Below are 22,444 nucleotides of genomic sequence, written 5' to 3' on the forward strand. Positions count from 1 at the left end.
CAACAATCATATTTATAGTGCTTTCACATTACTTGTCTTTTAGAATCAAAAAATGGGATAAGGTTTATGCTTCTTTCACTTCCCTTAGTTTTTTCTATTATTTTATAGCTCTCATTTTTCACTTCTCTATTTTATTTTCTTAGTATTCACATCTATCTCTCTTTGAGATTATACATCCTTCATTCTTTGAAGTTAAATAAGGTTTGGAGGGAAACGGGAAGTGGCTTCTGAAGAGAGACAGAGAAGGATAAGAAAATGTAAGATAGCAGTAGTCAGCAAATGGTAGAGCATCCTATAGCAAAACAATCTGACAGCTGTTACACATTGGGTACTGCCTAGCCAGTTATAGTAGCATTTATTTCTGGGTGGTAAGAAATGATATGCACTGAACTCTACACATGAAGAGATGACATTTATCAAAATGCGAACAGAATTGGAAGTGTGGCAATGTAGAGTAGGTGGTGAATGAATTTGTAGTGTTTCCTGGAACACATGGATTTTGGAGAGGCATTTTGGCAGATACTTTTTCCATTATAAACACTCTCTTGAGCTTTTAGGTCATAGCGTAGCTATTTTAGTTGAAACAAGAAAAGCAGTGAAACAGAATAAGAAGGGTGAGAGGTGGAAAGTGAAAATAATGTTAGAAGAGAAACTTTTGTTTGATGTTATGAATGTCTTTAATCAGAATGTTATTTTGAAAACTAACTACAAAATTTATCCAACTTTTGTGTTTTAAAAATTTAATCCCATATATTACCTTTGGCGTTATATAACTTCATCAATGTATTTTATTCATATTTTACCATTAAAATTTTCATCTATTAATATCATATAGATGACTGAGAAGTTATGAGCATCTTTGAGCAAAGCTAGTTCTTTTAGCAGTATGTTATTTTTATGCTTTCAGACATTATCATATTTTGTCTTATTTTCATAAGTTCATTCATTCACAAAGGAAGTCAGATATGCATTTGGCTTTCTTTATGCATCCATAATGTTCTTACTATTTTAAAATTCAAATATGTTTATTTTCTAGGGGTAAAATAAAAAAGTATGACAATAGTTTTTATGTTAAAATGTTACATTTCCAAAACTGACAAAAATTATAGTGAGTAGAATAGTATTAGTAATTTGATCACATAGACAAGTCTTACCTCTCTGAAATAACATGTTCTGCATTTTCAGCAGTATTCAGTGGCATCCTGCAAAAAATCTAGGTCTTTAAACTTGTTTAACTCCTGGACTTCATTAACTACTTTTGTGGGTCACACAGAGCTCAAATGCACAAAACAAATATATTTATGTTTCTATAAAATTAAAATAAAGAGATCTTCCTCAGGATTATAAAGTAATCCATACCCCTCGTGGATTTTGTCATGCCAAATGTTCTCCAGCATGGAAGGGAAGAGTTGTGGAAAATTACTTTTATTTCTCTCCAAAATGGGTTTTATTAATGCATTGACCTTGCGTCTGGCTCAAGAGTTTTATGTAAACTTTGGGTAACTAGACATCACTTTATTCTATAAGAGCTGTACAGTGTGACATGTACCAAAGTAAATAACTGTCATAGTTAAGTGAGCATCTCTATAATTTTGCAGAAAACCAAACCCATTTGTTTATTTTCATTGCCGTTGAAAAACACTGACTCATGAAAACAAGTGGATCAAGTCTGCTCCAATTTGCAGGGTGAAATTTAAAGTGTTAGAAAAGAGAAGAAAATAAATGAATTGCATAAAATACATCTTTGATTTTTTTTAATATAGTCTTTTAAAAATATTTTAAGATAAAAATGTATTTTTCCTTTTAATTTTCAGGTGTTTGAATAAAAGCCCCTTTTTATCTATTAATTCAGATAATCAAACCTTTTATATAGAAAAGAAAAAAAAAACATTTTAAGATTAGATAGTGATGGGACCAGTTTAAAACCTGAAACTGGTTATGTGAAGTTTCAAGAGGAGATACTTTGGTAATACTATTTACAGAGATCTTTATATTTTGCTGGTTTGTACCATGTCACAGGTCAGTACTTGGTTTAGATACACAAATTACAATTTGTTTTCCTTCTCAACTTATTACAACTTAATCTGAGAAGGATTTTCATATAAAAACAAAGGTCTGAGAATTATTGGAATAGATAATTTAATCTAAAAGCAATATACACACACATATACATTTCAGTTGCTTATATATTAAATTTGTGGCATATATATACACGAACATTCATAGAAAATTGCATGACTAAATTATTATGAACCTATTAAAGTTGCAATGATTTTATTTTATAGTTTAAGTAGAGTTTAAGTATTTGAAAATCCAGAACTGTATCTTTCAGATCATAAGTCAATGGGTATATGGAAAGATGGGAGGATATAGAAAGATGGGGAATGAATTCTGAGCACTTGCATTTTTTCCTTGAAAGGTTTGCTTATGACAGTTCAATTCAAATGTATAGGTGTCAATTTACAGAACATCGTACTTGGAATTGGGCACAGGATGCATATTAAAGCAACAGGGCTTGTTAATCTAAATCTCTGCGGACTCCACTGAAAATATCCTTCCATGCATAGGTGCAGCAAATAATGAACATATTCCCTCTGTGTGTGTTTATTTAGCTCAAACAGTGTCTTCAACTTTGCATTAAAATGTTTAGATATTCAGAGTAATTTACCACATCCAGCCTTACCACATCCTGTTCACTCAACATCATGCTAAACTATTTTTACTCAATTAACAGAAGGACAAAAATTACACAGGGGCCAAAGGGAAGCAAATAAAATACTAAAAATGCAGTAAATTTGGACACTAGGATTGGTACGAAAATGTCGTTAGGCTGATAAAAAAAGGATGTAACTTAATAGCCTTGTTCAATTATCTGACTGTATCTTATATTCAGGATATTAATTATCTATCTCTAGTGAAGAAAAAATGTATATGACATTTAAAATTAAAGAAGAAACTATTTAATTTATATATAAATAAGGAATGACTGTAAGAGTTTTATAATAAATGCAGTAACAAAATAAATAAAATCTTTTTTCACAAAGTGTGGTGTATTATAGAAAAATGTGTCTGTCTTGCCTGGCTTACTTTTATGCCAAGAAGGAAAAGGCTTGTTAGTGATGAGCTTGTTAATATACTATAACTCTGAATTTTGAAAGTAACTTGTATAGATTTGCAATCATTCATATGTCCTTCAAACTGGACTTGACAGTTCTATGTACCTGCTCTCAGGAAAAGTTCAACAGCAGAGAGTTATTTGATGTATGTTCATATGCTTCCTAAGTAGATTATGAAATTTGTTGGTTTTCTGTTTTTAAGGACAGTGTAACTACTTGAAATACTCCACAGGGTGATATTTCTGTTTCTATGGGAGCAGTCCCCCATTCTAGTGAAAAAATAATTGGATTTTGGTATCCATTGTCACATCATAAGTATCTAAGATCGATATTAAAATGAAACCATTCAGAAAAGGTTGACCTTAAGTGAATAAAAGTTGTAGACATTTCAGAAGAGAAATCCATTTCTTATAATATTCACATATTAAATTTCTCTTCCTCACTGATTCCAAGGTATTTATTTTAGGATATCTGTCTGTCTGTCTGTCTATCTATCTATCAATCATTTATCTTCACTGATCAAAGTCAAACATTTTAGCCAGGTCTTCAAAATTGCGATAGACAGCATTTCAGGAATTTTTCTGTAGTATTTTAGGCAAAGATGAATAGTATTTATTTAAATCACTGCACTAACAAGTGATTATCCAATTCATCCAATTTAAGGAAAGATTTCTAGTGATAAGAATGTCAGCTTTCATGCAGAACTCTCTTGTCAGTGAGAAGGTCAAAATATTTTCCCCAAACAAATGACTAAAGAAAATTGACACTGTAAGTAGTAATCTAAGTTTTGGACATTTAAGGACAAAATCTCAGGGAAAAGAACATATATTACTGATGAATATTATTATTATTTTTAAAATTTGACTAACTACCATTGCAGGAACTAAGAAACAAGCATAGAGTTTGTTTGAAGAACTCTGTCAGTAGTTAGGCATTTTATTGGGAGGGGGGGGTTGTTTGTTTGTTCATTTTTGACCTTGTAGGTTTTAGACCATCTTAGGATTTATATGGCGCATGTCTTAGAAGTTTTTTCCAGATATTTGGCAACAGAAGTAGGGGGAAAAAAAATACTAAAATTCTTTCCTCTTTCTTACGAAAAAAAAATATATATATATTTATCTTCTATTAAAGTAGCTGCTCCTAAGCTTGTGGACCAAAAAGCATTGTACGACTCCAACTCATAATGTATTCAGAAGGCCCCCAGTTAGTGAGTGACATTCAGCTGCTCATTTTTGTCTTTACCTCCTCACCCTCAGCAGCATTTCTGTCCTACAGCTAATCTGCTTAAAAAGAGGTTTAGGTAAGCCTATAGTGGCTAGCGACTTTTCAAATCTTTGGTCTTCCACTTTTCTGGAAAACAGAAATAATTCATTCTGAACAGTAATATCTGGCCCTGAAAGTGGCCATAAAAGATTAGCAAAATAATCGAGAAGAGTCATTGACACAGCTCTAGTTTCCAGTGGCCACTCAGGAATACTCAGCATGATTTATGGGGTTATACCTAATGATTAGTTGCATATGACTATAATTTCCTAATTTACACTGTTCCAAAGGTATGAATATGCTACAGGTTTGGGCGTTGTAAAGCTATATTAGGATGCTGATCTTTACATGGAGTACCACAACTCTACATTTGTAGCCTTCCTAAAAGTGTCATCTTTTTAATACCATTGAGCTTTCAAAAGATGATTTCGGAAATACCATTTTATTTTTCATATTTCCATTATCATCATTACAGATTAAATAAATGCAGAGGCTACTTTTCCCATACTTGGCAGTTATACTTTATTCCTTGATATCCAAGTTAAAAATCTAAAATTGATTTCCCGTGTGAAGCGAGTTTTAGCCAACCATCTGCTTAGGAGAGCGAAAGGCAGACAAAGCTCATTCTTTTCCGCTGCTGCTTCTCACTGCTGTTAGGTGGCTACTGGGAACCTTAAAATAGGATTGCCAGGTTTAACTTTTCAGATAATGGAGTAGGCATATGTGTCTACCAGAGATCCGGGTCAGGGTGGTTTGTATTTAGACCAGTGGGACTAACTAATTTATTAGATACTAACACTGCTGAATGGCATAGACGGGAGCACAGATGTCACAACCGTGTCCTGCTTTCCATCTCACATTCATCATTCAGCAATAAAAAAAGAGGACAATCTTGACTATATGGATCACCTGGGAACCTAGATCTAGGCTTACGTGTTATTATCGTGCCTGGATTGCTTCATCCAGTGGATTGCAATTTTTAGGATGGATATGTTAGAGAAAACTGGTTGGGTGCTGGCTACAAATTAAAAGAATATCTAAGAATAAAGAAAATCTGGACCTGAAGAATTTGTGATTTTGTCCAGAAAATGCTAGAAACTTTGTGGTTCCTGGTGACCCCAACTGTGGAAGAGCATTTCTGGCATTGTAGAGTCTGCCATTGCAAAATACTTTTCAATAGAAAAAAAAGTGAAAACAATCAATCCAATACTAAATAAATATTTATTTCTGGTATATGAAGCTAGGTTTTGAAATATAGCAGATATGTTAATCATGTTTTCAAAAACTATGAAATTCATAGGAATGGAACATAACATTAAATATGCTTTCCATCATAATATTTAAAACATTATTGTAAGCTCTATGCTTATTTTCTGATATTTTCTTGGCTTCCTAGCTCCTTTTCATCTTTTATCAAAGTCTAATGTTCAAGGATGAAGTCTCTGCTTCTACCCAATCTAGTCACACATGTACTCATCCTCATTTGAATTTCTTCTCTTTCTCCCTCACTTCCCATCCCATTCCTTTCTGTCTTCCTTCCTTGATATTACCTAACCTCTACATATAAAAAGTTTCTGTACCCGTCTGCTTTACTTCACAGACTCTCTTAAACATGTTTCTATAAATTTCGAATTAGGAAGATTTTTTTTCTTATATGTCAGTACAGAATTTTTCTTTTTTTTCTTAGAGAAACTCAAAGGCTAAAATTTATCAAGTGAAACAGAAATAGTAATGTGAAAGCAGGAAAATGTTCACTATTTAATGCCGTTTAACTGAAACCTATTCAATGATTTAGTGTGGGTGACCTCCATAAGCACAGTTTGGGGAAAAAAAGAAAAAAAGAAGAAAGGAAAAAAAGGGGGGATAGTAGAAGAGTGAGGGAAGGGAGGAGGGAAAGAAAAAGAAAAATATATGCATTCATATGTGGTTATTCAAGACTCAAAGCACTTCAACATTTACAAGGAGTTAGCCAAATGTTTAAAGTAGGTTCTCCAGTTTAGCTAAAGTAAAACAAAGGAAAACCACAATTACGTTTTACTCTTTCCAGAGTTTTAAAGAATTTAAGTCAAAAGCATATCCATGTGTTTTCTCTAGTTTACACTATTCTATCTTATTTACACCCTGTGTGTGCTAATGCATACCCAGAAAAAAATAGTTCTTTTTGTTACATTTACCAACATTTTAAATTCTATAGTCATTGTCAAGAAAATGGTAAATGAGGTCAATTCACAACTTGCCATACCCTGGTTCTCACTGCTTCTCTGCCCTTCAAAAGTGACCCCTGCCAAGAAAAGATCTGTTTCAATTCTGGATGCTTGCACTTGAACTTTCTTTAATGTCTGGACTGTGTGTCTCAAATATGCAATTAATTGTGGTCTAGTAAACCTGATTTGATTTTCTTTAACAATGTTTAAAAATACTGGAATATGATAGGCTACTTAGATAAAATTTCATTAAATAAGTACATGTCATTTAAGCATGTTAAGGCAGCCATCTGAGGGACTTTTCGTTTCATTGGCTACAGATATATTTTGTTTCATTATAAATTGTCAGGAATCTCAGAAATATCAAAACTGATGGGCTGCAGTTCTTCATTTTAAGTGTTCAAAATATTAAGCTTTAACATTAAAAACAAAGCGATGACCGTAGGTTATGTTGTTAATCCTTTGGAATGTGTTAAAAAAGAAACAATTTCCCTGTTAGCGCTGTAGATCCTACAATGAAATATTTAAGATGTGATTTGTTGAAATATTCTTAATGATATTTTACCTGCACCCAAATCACACAACAGCAGCATCAGAAAACCCAAATTCCCTCTATGTCTGTGAAGACATGAAAGCTGCCCAAGGGCAGACCACACAGTTGGCTCCCTTCTGCTGCAGGGTTGGAGGACAAATTCAGAATGATAAAGAAGCTCTCCCTATTAGCGAGTCCAAACCTGTGTCCTTTATTGAACGCAGTATTTAGCATGCAAGAATGAGCATAGATTAGAAGAAAGAGCTCCTGTTGGGGCATCCTAAGCTTCTTGGGAAGTTTTTTCTTCTCCCAGATATAGAAGCTTGAGCATATTTATTGCTCCTTTTTCCGTTGCTTTGTTAGTATTACTAACACTTTAAAGATGGAGAAGTTCCCCATCCGAAGAGAAATGATGAAAGCCATTTAATAGGAGGACATTGCTCCAGTGGAAGGGTTTTCTTTCTAATGTTTTTTAAGTGTTGTCTTCAGGCTGTAAGTCAGATCTGTGCCTTGTTTCTGAGATAAGCATATAAACTCTCTTTTGGCAAAGCATTGCTTTTTTTTTTACACACCCCTTGGGCACTTCTTTCTAAACCACTTTATATGGTTTTACTAACCAAGGGAAACAGAAATGTTCCTGTAGCTAAAAGCTTCATATGTATTTTAAACAAAAAGTTGGCATTATTAGATGAAAAATATAAGAATCTATAGCTTCGTGGCATTTGTAGATATAATATATATCTATTTTACTGCCAATACTTAAATAAGTGGTTATGTTTTGTTATTTGTTTGCCTTTGTTTTGTTTTTGCACTGTCCCAGGCACTGGTGGTGCAGTGGTGAATAAGACCTTTGGATCCTCCTTTTGAGGATGTAAACCCTAAGTAAGTCAGAGATTACAGGATGTAATCTCTGAACTTTGGATGTAAACAGACCTAAACTGTTATTCTAACTTGGCCAATTACTAGCCCTGTGAAAATGGACCTGTATTGTAATTTCTCTGAATCACAATGTTCTCATGGGTAAATAACAGATAATAATCACACTTTTGAAGCTAATGTTATATAACTAAAGTTAGGAACCTAAGATGGGAAGTGTGCAATAAATATTAGTTATCAGTAGTATTTGCTGTATGCTAAGATCCTAATACTAACAGGAGCAGTGTGTACATTGTGTGTGTCAAACGTCTTCTGCAAACTTCACAGCGATCTTACAACGTGTGTGTAGTCATTCTGTTTTACAACTGAAGAATCTGGGGCTTAGGGCAAGAGTCTAATTAAAACTCACCCTAGTCTCACAGCTGCTACTTGTCAGAACGAAGACTTGAACCATGTTTATCTGATGCCAAAACCTGTGTGTTTCTACAGCATTCATTTTATACTTAATCCAGGAGTTGCACTGCTTGGAGGAGTCATTCTTCTTCTTCTTCTTTCCTATTTGAGAGAGAAACAAATTATACTTTTTTCTCTCGCCAAGCCTGCATTCTGAAAGCAACAAGACAATCAGCTAACTTTTTTATAAAAACAGTACTCTGGCTACATAACCTTGGAAAATGTTTTGGTCATTCACTATTAAAATAATCTCCCTCTAGCATCACCTCCTCCTTAACTTATTCCATTCCAAACCTGTCCCTTTATAGGTATGGTTCCCATATAATTTATCTTCCAAACTGAGACATTTTGAGGAATAAAAGGGGGCACTAATGATAATCACTCTGGGTTAACAGTTGTAAAACAGCTCCATCCTGGACAAAGCAAAATGTATGATCACTCCATTTGTAAGAGTCCAAAGCTGAGATTACATGTTAGACTAGAAAAGCATGGAGCATAAAAGAGAGAAACATTCTTTGCCCCGATATGTGGATACATAAACATTTCCCCCATAAGGCCAGAGTAAAGTCACCACATTATTAATGTGGCCTTCAGCACACACTCAATTACCTGCTAGAGCTGTGTGATAACATTTTCCACCTTTCTTTGCTTCTGCAGACCAAGGTGAGATGAATAACTGGCGCCTTCTCCTTATAACGTTTAAATAGTCTATTCTCTGTTCAGGAGATCTGTGCATAAAAACATTTTATTTTTCCCTTCAAATCCTCTGGTCAGTACCCAAATACACATCCTATGTATTTGGGAGGAAATGTGCTGTGTAAAATGGTTTGTTCAATCGGAGCTAAGTATCTCTGCAAAGGAAAAGGCATTTGTAAACTGTAATGCAAATTTCGCTATCAGGGCGACCGTGTTATTTGCAGCAGCTTTCTGTTGCAACTGACATTTTGGAAACTGACTGCTGGGATAAATCTTTCATAAAGGAAGAATGAAGAGAAGTGAAGAGATGATAGCAGAGTGTTCAGTAGGCGATTAAACCCAGGGTTGCGTGGACGGGGTCGGGGGAGAAAAAAAGCAGATAGAGACGAGACGCAAAATGGCTATTATGAGTTCTCTCAGATTTAATTTAATTTTAAGATCTATTTTTGGTCAGCGGATTTGCTGAAACCAGTTGTTCATCTTGACCAGGTGCCTGTGATGAAAGCAGATATAGTTTATTTATTCATTTATTTCATTTTTATTTTTCAATTGTAGATGACATTCAATATTATATTAGTTGCAGGTATATAGCATAGTGGTTAGAATTTTTTTTTTTGGGGGGGGGACTTCCAGAGTGATTCCCGCAATAAGTCTAGTACCCACTTGGCACCATACATAGTTATTACACTATTATTGGCTATATTCCCTATGCTGTATTTTCCATCCCCATAACTATTTTGTAACTACCAATTTTCTAACTACTTAACCCCTTTATCTTTTTGCTCAGCCCCTCGACCCCCTTCCCATCTGATTTCTTTCAAAATAATTTTTTTTGTATATACTTAACATTTAAACAGGATACAAGCTATAAATATATGGAAGGAGGATGGACTATAAATCTGGTTTTGCATTACTGTAGTCATAAGTAGAAATGTTTCAATTTCCCTTAAAATCATATAAAACTCATAACTGACCATAGATACATCTTAAACAGATTGAAACTTAAATCAACTCAAAGTGTAAAGAAAAAAAAAAAGGCTATCAAAGGAAGAGATGCAAATAAAAACATCAAAAGATTATTTTTAAAAAAATAATTAAAACAACATACGCCGATTATGAAATTTATAATTACATTGGTAACTTCAGAGATGTATTTAAACTAAATGGTTCGTACCTTCATCCATAATTTCATTTACTTTAGATTTCTCCCCTCTATCCCTCATTTCTTGGTTGCTTCATCCTTTTTTTTTTTTTTTTATTTCATTTTATTTACTTAGTTCTGAGATCATCACTTTTTTAAGAACCTAACTTTCTTAGAAGAGTCTTATCCCCTCTTCTTTATTAGTTCTCTAGATCATTATACTATTACATTTTTATTATTAGGACCCCCTCTCTATCAGCCGTACTTTTCTCAAAACCTGACAATAAAACCATAAGTTTCTATTGTTAGCAGTATTGGACTCTGCTCATCTAAAATTCCCACTCGTCTATAGTTTCTTTTTTTTTATTATTTAAAATATGAACTGCTCATGTCTTCCAAAGATTCCTATCACTTATCACACAAACAAGCATCAATATTTCCCTTATTTATCAGAATTAAGCCAGGAGTAAACAGTGCCTCTATTTATTTCTACTTTTGGTGAGATAAAATTAATTTCGAGGCAGTCTTAAATTTTATCAGGTATTCTACTTTTAGATAACTGAGTCGTCTACCAGTTTCCACGATGGTTAATGTATCCATAAGCGTTGTCAGCTACAAACGGAATTAGAAAAAGCATTTTCCATGTTGCAGACTCCATGGTAGAATATCTACCTTTATCTTTCTTCCTCCAAACAATTGTTCTCTTTGAATACTTGCCTGAAAAAACAATGCACCTCTCAGCAACTCTGGTCTATTCATTTTGCTCCAAGTTTCCTTCCTACTACTGTCATCTAATGGTTATCAAAATGAGGGCTGGAGACCCTAGGGGTCTGGAAGATCAAAACTATTTTCACGATAATACTAAGACATTCTTCACCTTTTCCACATCATTCTCTCAACTGAATAAAGGAGTTTGCCAAAGACTGTATCATATGAGATACCTTTATTGCTCTGATCCTTGATCAAATATGGGCTTGGTATTCTTTGTTTTAAAATTTTTTGTTTAACTTATAATACAGTAAATACTGGTAGATGCAACTCACATAAACAAAGGCTCTTTAGGGTCCTCAGTACTTTTTAAGAGTGTAAAGAGCTCCTGAGACTAAAATATTTGAGAACTGCTGCTCCAGTCCAGTTATGGGTAGCATTTTACCAAATTACAATTATGACTATGAAATATATATAATTTGTTTGTAAAGTTGCAAGTGTATTTGCTCTTTCTCATACTTGGTGATGCTATAATTGTACATCATAAACTAAAGTGGTTTTACCAGTCTTTTCTTTGATACTCTCTCTTAAGAGTTACCAGTAGTTAGCCAGCATTCTTTTATAACTCTAGAAAAATTTTTTTTGCCTCAGGACAGTGTGCTTTGTTTGTCAAACAGTGTTTAGAGGAAGAGATATTCATGTATATTTCATCGAAGGGTATTATTAGTAGTATAATTTTAGTCAACTGCCATCATCTTTTGATAAAATAAATAACTGACTATTGGAAAGTTTATTCGAAACACATAAGGGCATAATGTAGACAAACTCTGGCTTATTAACTCTGTCATTATTGTATCCAGGTGATAAACAATTTTTATTTTTTCTTATTTATTATTACATTAAGTGCATTTTGCATGACTAAGTTAAGAGTCTACATTATTTTAGTCCAAAATGCTGAAAAACACAAGTTTTCAGCAGAGGTAAACATAACGTATTGCACCACATTTATATGACATGCCAATGTTCCTAAGGATTTGAATTTATAACGCGATTAACAGTGACGACTGCTGCATCCATTAAGATGATTTAATAAATCAAAGACCCAGGTCAATCACCAATCAGATTGTGATATTATGGTTTTAAAGTTTGAAATTAGGTGGATGGATATAAATCTTTAAGTTATATTGCCATTTATGTAATCAGCATCAACATATAATAACAATAACATAGATATTAGGTGTGTTAATGAACATATTCTTATATAAGCTTTTAAATTCTGTGTTTCTATTACTAAAGAAATATATGCAAGTAAAATAAATAAGATTTTTCTGGACCATAAAGTTCTTACTTAACAAGAACTCTGGTCATACTCAGTTTCAGAATTCAGTTGACAACAGTTTGATGATGTCATCAAGGGATGAGTGTTTTCTATTCTTCTACTGTGTCACTTTTTTTCTTCCTTTTGGTTTCAATATGGCTGCAATAGACTCAATTTTCACATATTAACTGTCTTCTAAAACAGAAAGTAGTCTGTGAGAGACAATTTATTTATTATTTAAAAAAAAAATTGATAGGGTTCCTCAGAAATCCTCTGACAGACTTCTCTTAATGTCTTCCTGCCCAGAACTATGTCATATGGCCAAATTCTAGGGCAAGCAAATCTTGAAAAGTGAGTGTCAGGTGGATATTCACTTTTGAATAATTAGTTTATCCCTCTCAGTCACCTTCTGGGTTGGGGACATCGACATTCTGAAAGATATTCCAGTCCTGTTTGGAAAGGAGGGGATTATTCATATCTAATTGGAAACTAACAGCTTTTGCCACAATTGATATAAGTTAAAAACAGAGACATGCACAGGATGCTCAGAAACCCAAAAGGTCAGGAAACCCAGTCTGGGTAGCTGGGGGAAGGCACACTGGCAGGGAAGATAAGTGACCCAAATCTAGAAGGCAAAGTAAGAGTTAGCCAGGTGAAGGTACATGCAAAGGCAAATGAAAAAATATTACCCATGGCCTCAAGTCATATAAAATGTCTGAATTTATTTCGGTAGTGAGGGCCAGTCTTCATTCTATAAATTTTATTTTTTTAGAGTGTAATTACTGTGTATTTCTACCCACCTTTGTATGGATATGTTTCAGGACCCAAGCAGAGGTAAAAGTAAACCAGTAGGATGCGTGTCCACATAGTCATATGGCACTAGGTCAATGAAGTGCTTTTACACACATAATTTTCCTACACATTTAAAGTAATATGAGGAAGCCATGTCATATTTTGTTGTCATTAATTCTCTCAGGAAGGTGGATTCTTTATTATATTCTGATAGATTACATTATCAATCCTTGCTGGAGTCTTCTTAATTTCTAAAGAAAAGAAAAAGAAAAGGAAAGGAAAACAAAACTCTGAAATCACTAAGAAAAGAGCCTTGAGATCCACTGAATTTTTTTTTTTCCTCTGAAACTATACTCACAAGTTGAACAAACAATTGACATCAAACATATTAGATTTGCTGTATAATCATGGTTAAGACTGCATTTTCCACACAAATATCCTTAGGATTCAATCAAGTATTTATCAAGCCCTTCAGCATACTTACAGTCCCATTAGGTTAGCCCACTGATGTTTACCTGGAGAGTAGATATTCCATGAGTTTGCTTTCAGTGGAGATTGAAACACAATAATAGTGACTGGGATGTGTCTGTCACTCTTAGTATTTATTACTGCAAATGCAAATTGATAAAATTATCTGGATACAGCATGACTCTTTTTAAAAGGGAAACTCATAATTGGAGAGCAACTGATAATTATGGATAGATAATGATCACGTATTGTTGCCCTTAGGAATTTATTGTATAGATATGATCTATTATTTATGCATTTCCCCTGAATAAGATTTACTTGTAAGGATTTCAGAAAATATTTTTTCCTACTTTTCAAATAGTAGTGCCTCCTTGCCTAGGACTGATGCTCATTGTATATATCAGCAGGTTTCATCCTGGTGCTGATAAGCAGAGCTATATCTTAAGACACTCGTATATTTAGCTGATTATTAGAAATAAAATGAATAGACTTTATGCCCAAATGTGAACATGGAAAAACACTTTTACTAAATCCAATTTTTGTTTAGATGATCTGCAACAACGGGTACTTCTCGCAGTGATAGGATGGGGACAGGCTGCAATGACCGGAAGCAATAGCAGTGTGGGCGAGCATGGAAGCCCTTGAGCTGTTATAGGATCAGCCGTGATACTGCACTGTACTGGGAATAACTTTGCTTAATAAATCCCAGCTTTCTTTTCTTAAATTGAACTGAAAGTCAGAAAATAAAAGCATAAGATAATAAATTATAACCCGGGGTCTAATATTCACTTTTTTTATTTAACTAAACAAATTAATTTAAAGATATTTGTTTGCAGATGCAGATATAATTTTTTAAATTTTCTGTGGGTGACATTTTACTTCAGAATCCAGATTGACTTTAATTCTTGTTCCTCTTTTGTTTCATTATTGTTTCTTTTTCTTTATAACAAAAAGCCATTTTCAAGAGTAGATCCATAAGGGAAATTGCAATTCCATTTTATTTGTTTTAAATTTAAATGCTTTTATTGATATGCCTTGGAATAAAATAGACAAATGACCATTTGGCTTAGACACACATCTTACCTGAGGGGAATAACCAAATGTGTTTTCATATTTACTTTCTCTGACTCTCCCATTCTAATTCCAAACAAATATCAGCAACATCACCAAACCTCTTTTCCAGTTTTCTATTTTAAGCACCAACAGCAACAAAAATAAAATAAAATAAAAGAGAGAGGGGGTAGAAATTTTCACTTTTGTCTAAAACCATTTGAACATCAAAAATAAGCTGCTAGCAAGAGATAGAAAGATGCAGGCCAACCCCAGGCATAATACAAACTTTTCAGAAGTTTCTTTCTAGACCAGAAAATGGCACGATCCTACCTTGGGTGAGCTTATGGATATGCCCACCTCAGATCAATGGAAAACCATAGGTAGAAACTCAGGCTGATCATTCAGGAGAGAAAAAAAAATTGAACACATATGGCGCCCGGCTTTCTTGTAGGAGGCTTCATGTCTGCTCATTTCTACCCCACTCGCCCCACTATAGCTCTTCAAGATGGATGCTATTCTTCCCAGTATTTAGAAATTTAAAAAAGCGAGACTCCAAAGAAAGCGTAACAACTTGTCCAGGGTCCACTACTTGTATGTGATAGTGCTGGGATTCAATTACAGGTGTGCCTAATTCCAAGCTTTTCCCACTACACAGCTCAGTAAAAAGCTACTATTTTAATGAGTGGTGAGATTCAGTTCTGCCTTATCTCTTGGCAGCATAATCAACAAATCTCATGACATGCAATTAAAAATTATTTTGTCCAGGTGCATGCTGTCTACAAACTATGTATCACTGCTGTTATTTGTTTCATTCTCTTCTTATAAGTTTGTCATATTTAGTGGATGAAAAATCATACTTTCATTTATAATAAAAATTACTCTCATATTTCAATTAGTATTAGCTCGAGCCTGGTGATTAACATGGCTAATACATTGGTCTTATGTTTTTGAGCTTTCTTAGTAGCAACTAAAATAGTATTTTCTTATCCATTTAAAATTTTATAATTTAACTCCAGAACCAAATTTAAACTTCACTTAACCATGCTCTATAAACTGTTTCTGTTTTCTTCTTTCATGCTTAATGATACTTCAATTGTACACATTTGTGAGAATCAACAAAAGAGAGAATAAGGAAAATCTAATAGAGATATAGATTTTTAAAATAGACAAATCAAGTCTTAAATTAATTAAAATATCTCTAAATCTTCAAGGTCTTCTTTACTCTTCACCTATATAAACCTAAACCCAAGAGCCTATTATTCATAAAATGAAGTTGTAATCATTCCAACAGTAGAATTTCTAAATACATTTAAGTTATAATAATTCAAGTTATAATAATTCAAGAAATCATCAACCAAATAGCAACCAAAGAAATAACAATTAGAAAAAATTTTCACACTCTACTGAAAATTTATCCTTAATATATATTTATCATCTAATTTTACAAAACTGTTTTCTTACTGCTACACTCCTCACTTCAGATTTGAGGTTAAAGCATGAACTGACCTCATTTCTTCTAGTCCTAACTCTGCCTACCATGTACTACATGATGCTGGACAAACCACATAACTTTTTTGGAATCTCAGTGTTCTATCAAATAAAGGGTCAAAGTATCTTCCAAATTTTATATTTAATATAAAATTAAATATTTATTGCCATGATGAATTCTATAATTTGAGTATATTTTATTTTTCTTTTCTCTCAGAAACCCCAATTATTTTACAAAGGTAATAGTAGCTTTAAAGTTTGCTATAAGCAGTCACAGTCACTTCACACCAATAACTTTTGTTATGAGACATACATACGAGGAGTTTGTTGTACAATTATCTTTCTCTTCCATGGAGAATAGAGGTGCTTAGAATAAAGGTAAGTTAGTTCAGTAATTAGTACAGAACTGTTTAGCTAGTCAGTGATAACAAGGAAGCAGGAAGAACAGAATGTCACAAAAATATTTTTAAATAAAATATTTTAAAGACAATATTTTTATGGCTTGCTATTCCTGTGTTTAGAAACAGGACTGACAGTTCCTTTAATACATTTTAGTCAGTAATTATATGATAGCAACCACTGATATCTTCTCAATGGATGTACTTCCTAAATGTTTATGATTCCAGAAGTGTGGGCATATATTTTGCCAGTATGCTGAAATTATTGATCCACAAAATGATTTTGTTTTTATTATTAGACAAATAGAAGATCTATATTTACATGGCTCCCTACTTTCAGTAGTATTTACTTTTTAAAGCAGAAATGGTAGTGCTTATCATGCAATGATACCAACATATATTCCCCATAACTTACCTATTTCCTTTTTTCCATTCCATTGTATTAATGTTTCTTTTCTATTTATTATTACATTTTCTTGCTTGATCCTAGATTACTTAGATCCCTTTATTGACTTCTAAATGCAGATTTTATAATCATCTACTAAGCTGAATCTTTATATGTGTCAGACCCCATGCTGAGCATTTTCATACACATTATTTTATTTATTACTCAGAGCAATTGTACAAATGCGGATGTCATTATTCACATCTATGAATTAGGTGTGTGGAAAGGTAAGTAATGAGTTGAGACTCTTTCACTCCAAGTCTAGTGCTCCTCCCCGTGCAACAGAGCTGGCTCCAGACCCACAGATCTTTATTTGTTTCTTTGTTCATTTGGTTATTCATTCATGTATTTTTTATGATCATGGTTAGGAACCAAACATTGCAATTTGTTACAGTTGGTGCTGATGAGCATCAGTGGTATTTGGGATCGTTGTGAGAGTCATAATGAATGTTAGTCAACAGTTTGTGTAAAGTAAGCCTCAAGTCAGCTCTTTGGAATGGATTCATCAGATATTCTATTAAATCGGTTCATTACGTATTCTAAAGAGATGAAACAAGTTCAATGACAATTTAATTATTGCCCATCTTTCCTGGATAGCTCCTCTAATATTCTGATAGACCATGAGAGATAAGAATTGTGTGGTATGTGTCCTTTGCTCAAGCTCTTAGTACAATTTAATTATTGCCCATCTTTTCTGGATAGCTCCTCTAATATTCTGATAGACCATGAGAGACAAGAATTGTGTGGTATGTGTCCTTTGCTCAAGCTCTTAGGTTAATTCAGATTCTTAAAATTTCTACCCTTAATCCCTCCTTATCATTCTACTATTTTTAAACTCTTAAACTAGTTAGATACATTCTATATACAAACTTAGCCCTCCTATCCATACCTCCTCCAAATATTTTTCTATACTTATCGCTACCTCAATAGATTTAAATCTTCTTTGAGAAAATAAATCTTATTTATTTTTGTCCCCATTCTACAATCTATACTTTAGTCAGACTATGAAAGAAAAATGCTTTTCACTTGGTAGGAAATTTTAAATGTTTGATAGATAAATAGTAAATAATGTAATGGGACTTTACATTTAATATAAATACATCATGGAAAAGATAAGAACATTTTCACCTCACATTCTACACCATAATTATTAAGTGCCCAGTAACATTTTGGTTTAAGATAAACCAGCAAAAAGGAGACTATTTGATTGATATAAAATATTTTTTCTCATTTTATTAGTATGTTCTCTGGGTACTGTATGAGTTTAGTCCTACTTAATTAAAACCTTCTACAGGTATTTATTTTTCATAGAGTCACTATTTAGGGAAACACAAGAGTCTTTAATACATCAATAGCACTGAAGAAGACCTATTGATTGTGTATTGAATGAAAAGACTGAAGGCGTATCCTTCACCTTTCCCCATTTCTTGAAGTCTAACACTAAAATTTAGAGTATTATTGAACATTTCATTGGCTGTCTCATATATGAGGACAAATATCATATTTCTCTTTCCCAAGATGCAGAACTGTACAAACATGAACAAAAATAAATATACTATATATGATTAATATTGTTTTTCAAGGATATTGCCTTGAACTCTGCTACTTTTTCGAATTTCCCTTTTATTGAGAGACCAGAAGACTTGCTTAAATATACATGCTCATGATCTGATTATTGATATACATTATAATAATTTGTTTAGTATATTTTATTCAGTATAAAATTGTCTTTTTTCATTTTCTGGTTGTCAGACAGCTACATTTATTTAAAGTTAACTCTTCTATGTATGTCCTCCACTATGTTTAATTGTACTTTTTATTCATTTTGAAAGTAGAACGTGTTCATTAAAAGAATTCATCATCCATTCCACTTCTTTTTCTGATAAATTTAACAAAGTTGTGTGCCAGAACATTTTCTACTTAAATAAAACATCAAATTAGAAAGAAAGCAGTTGATATTGTAAAGATGACAGTTCTCTTAATATGTTTTAAATGAGATGGAAGTTTGAAAATTCTAATCCTATTCTATAGTTGGCAAAGAAAATCTAAGTGCAAATACACACAGGCCGCCCATAAATAAGTATATTTAATTCAGCAGTGAACCCATGGTTATGCTACTGCAGGTCTCTGCGTAATTCATTATGGTTGACTATAAAGAAAAGGATCGCAAACCATGAAAATATTTACTAGTCCCAATTTTAAGTCAGACTTTCTTCTCCTTCCCATTCCGACAAATAGGTAGACTTATAAGTAAGCACCATGAAATAAATTCTAAATTTTATTCTGGAAGTGATAGGAAGTGATGCATTCTTATTGCTAGAATCTTGGTCCTGATATTTCTTAAACTAAAGTAACCTTTTTTTTATAGTTCACCAAAGAGATCTGTTTCATTGAAATGTTGTGAAGGTAAACTTTAGAGTTTATCATTTAAGCCAGTGACCCATACAAATCTGAGAGGGTTCTCCACTGCCACCCGCTTATCAGATCCTCATCATTCTGTCTAGATAATCATAGTGGTTTTCTAACTAGACTCCCTGCTTTCAGATTCCAGCCCACTGAGTCACCCTCCACATGAAAAGTGAAATAGTGTTGTATTCCTCAGGTTCATACGCCTCTATTTTTCTTATCAGCCACAGTATAATGTCAAATGTTTTGGCATTGTACCCGAACGCTGCAGATTCCTTTCGTGCCTCATTCTCTTGGTTCTCTCTTATTCACTATATATTTTCTAACTGCCCAGCAGGCACCAGGGATAAATGAAGCTCAGTCCTGCTGTCAGTAACTTGCAGTGTACTCTTTATTTAAAAGACAATGCAAGGATCACCTCTGGAAACTGTGTGCTTACCTTCAGCTAATCTGGATCCTTCCCCGCCACGCCTACGCACAGTTCTGTAATTCTAGAATGATTTGTGCATATTTGTCTTGATTTATTTATGTGATTTATGCATGGTATACCTTTAAAGTTATTCATTTGTTTGATAAATATTTATTCAACATTAACTATGTGTTAGTGACTGGTCATTGCCAAAAGCTACTTGACATTCTTACTGGCCTTCCCCAATGGCATGACTCTTCCATGCCTGTCGATACATCCATATTTTGCATTATTTGCGGAGTTGTCAAGTGTCTGTTTCCCAGCCAGGCAGCAGCTCCCTCTACCACTCTGCCAGCTGCTCTCCCTGCATGGCTTCAAAAGCGTAGTTCCAACTCAGCTCCAACTCATAAAAGGAGTTAACAGTGGAGCTGCGTCAGTGGGTATGTTTACAGGTCTTTTTCCCCCCTCCTTTTCTTATAACATAAATCATTAGTTGTCTTGTCTGAGTGAACAAGTGGCTATTTGCAGGCATGAACTTTCATCAATATTCTTACTTTTCTATCATCAGTATGTAGACATTAATTATAAGGAGAAAAATAGATCTCAGATTTTAAACATTAACAAATAAGAATCACATAATTTTGAAACTAGAAGGCAATTTGCACCTGGAACAATCAGGTCCAAACCTTCCAGAGCTCAACTCAAAGGCACACAAGTGAGATGGAATGTACAAAAAAAAAAAAAGAAAAAAAAAAAGAAAGAAAGAAAAAGAAAAAGAAAAAAAGAAAAAAAAGAAAAACGAAAGCATGGGGCAGTGTTTTAATTTGCATCTAAAAAAGACACCCAAGATTTAAAGAGCTATCAATGTAGTAAATGTTGTTTATACAAGGAATAAATCAATTATTCGTCTTCCAGTGGATTTTAAGTCCTACCTTAGGAAAGAGCAAAGCACGTGTTACCCAACTCTGGTCATTTGGGCAGAAGACCAATGTGTTGCCTGCAGAGACAGCGAGGCTCCTCGAGCTTCATCGAGGTAGGGCAATTCAGAAACAGAGATGCAACGTGATAGTATTTTTTACATAGTTTAACCTGAAGTAGCGTCAGCTAATTTTATCTTCATTAGTTATGGAAGTGTGCAATCTGAACCCAGAAGCGTGAACTGCCAAGGAAAATATATTTAATGCACTGACTCATCTCTGCTTCACTTTGCGCTCTGCAGACCTTAAAGTTTCAGTTCCAGAGGCAAACGACTCTGTTTTAAATTTAAATAATAACAGAAAATTGCACTGCAAATAAACTGAGAGGAACAACTTAAGGAATAAAGATTTCGTTGTTGGAGAAAACAATACGTACTATATTATTATTACTTTCAATTCAGTAAATTCTAAGATGTGTTTGGCATTTATTATAAAAAACATGACCTGAATTACACATCCAACCATCTAAAATGTTCCCAAAATAATTACTCTGAATATTATGAGATAGCTAAGAAATTTTTGAAAATGTCATAAATAATAATGATTTTTGTTACAACTTTTTCACATATTACTAATTATATTTATATGTATTTAATAGTCTCTACTTAGATATATGTCTAAGTTGGCTTAACAAACTATTTCCTCACATTATTTGTTGAAATAATTTTATTTACATTGGAAAAGTGTATATGTTTTCTCTAGTGACTTTCTAACCCTAGCATTTCATTTCAATTTCGTTTGACAAATTATATTTGATATCTACCGTATGTCATGTAGCGCTCAGGTTATACAAACTAGCAAGATAAAATTCCCTATTCTCAATGACTCAAAACGTGTCTCTAATTCCTAGCTTTAAATGGCAGTAGTTTTTTTCTTTTGAGAAGGTTGCAGATACGTCAGTTAATATTTTGTTTTTGCTTAATTTTTAACAGAAATTAACATGTAAGCTAACAAAAACCATACCTATATACATGTGTATGTGTGTATATGTGTATGTATATATACTTACGCGAAGAGATTGAAGGGTATTTTTACTACAAATTGTATATTAGATTTATTTTGAGCAACCTGAGCCCACATCGGGGCAGATTCAACGTAGATTGCTTTCATGCTTGTTATAAACTGAACCCTTTAAACTGAATACATGATAAATGTTTTCTCTAAGTCTTCTACAGTATGAGCTACCTTTGAGTTGCTCACTCATTTATGAAGGTTTAGGTTTGGTTCCCTGAATTGGGGTAAAAATTGCAATTCATGATACCAAGAAATGAGCATAGACTTCTTGCCATGCAACACTGAATTTGTGAATCTAACCCGAATGTATAATGTGAGTTTCCTAAATTCTTTGGCAAGTTTCTCTTTTTATGAAATCACTGAAGCTCAAGCCTCTATTAGATACACTGTTGACACTTGGGTGCCTTAAAAATGTACCTGTTCACTGAAGAAAATGATAAAACAGACAGAGAGCATTTGTAGAGTTTAACAGTGTTTGGAGCCTCCTAATAACATTGTATAATTTTCTTTAGGAAAAATCACGACACTGACATGAAGAATATATCTATAATTGCATAGCTTGTCAGCAGACAGTATATATGCAACACCCAAGATCTTAAATCGATTCCGATCACTTACTCTAGCACAATTCTCACTCATAAAATTATTGGTTGTTATTGCATGTTAATTTTTTGTATGGCATTTCAC

General features: G+C 33.4%; 1 protein-coding gene across 6 annotated transcripts in view; it reads left to right on the forward strand.

Annotated features, from left to right (window-relative positions):
- PCDH9 (protocadherin 9) overlaps positions 1–22,444 on the forward strand; it is an 808,726-nt gene that overhangs the window by 702,988 nt on the left and 83,294 nt on the right. The gene's annotated exons all lie outside the window — the stretch shown is intronic.

This window comes from Rousettus aegyptiacus, unplaced genomic scaffold (assembly GCF_014176215.1).
Source record: "Rousettus aegyptiacus isolate mRouAeg1 unplaced genomic scaffold, mRouAeg1.p scaffold_m13_p_11, whole genome shotgun sequence".
In the NCBI taxonomy this organism is placed as follows: Eukaryota; Metazoa; Chordata; class Mammalia; order Chiroptera; family Pteropodidae; genus Rousettus; species Rousettus aegyptiacus.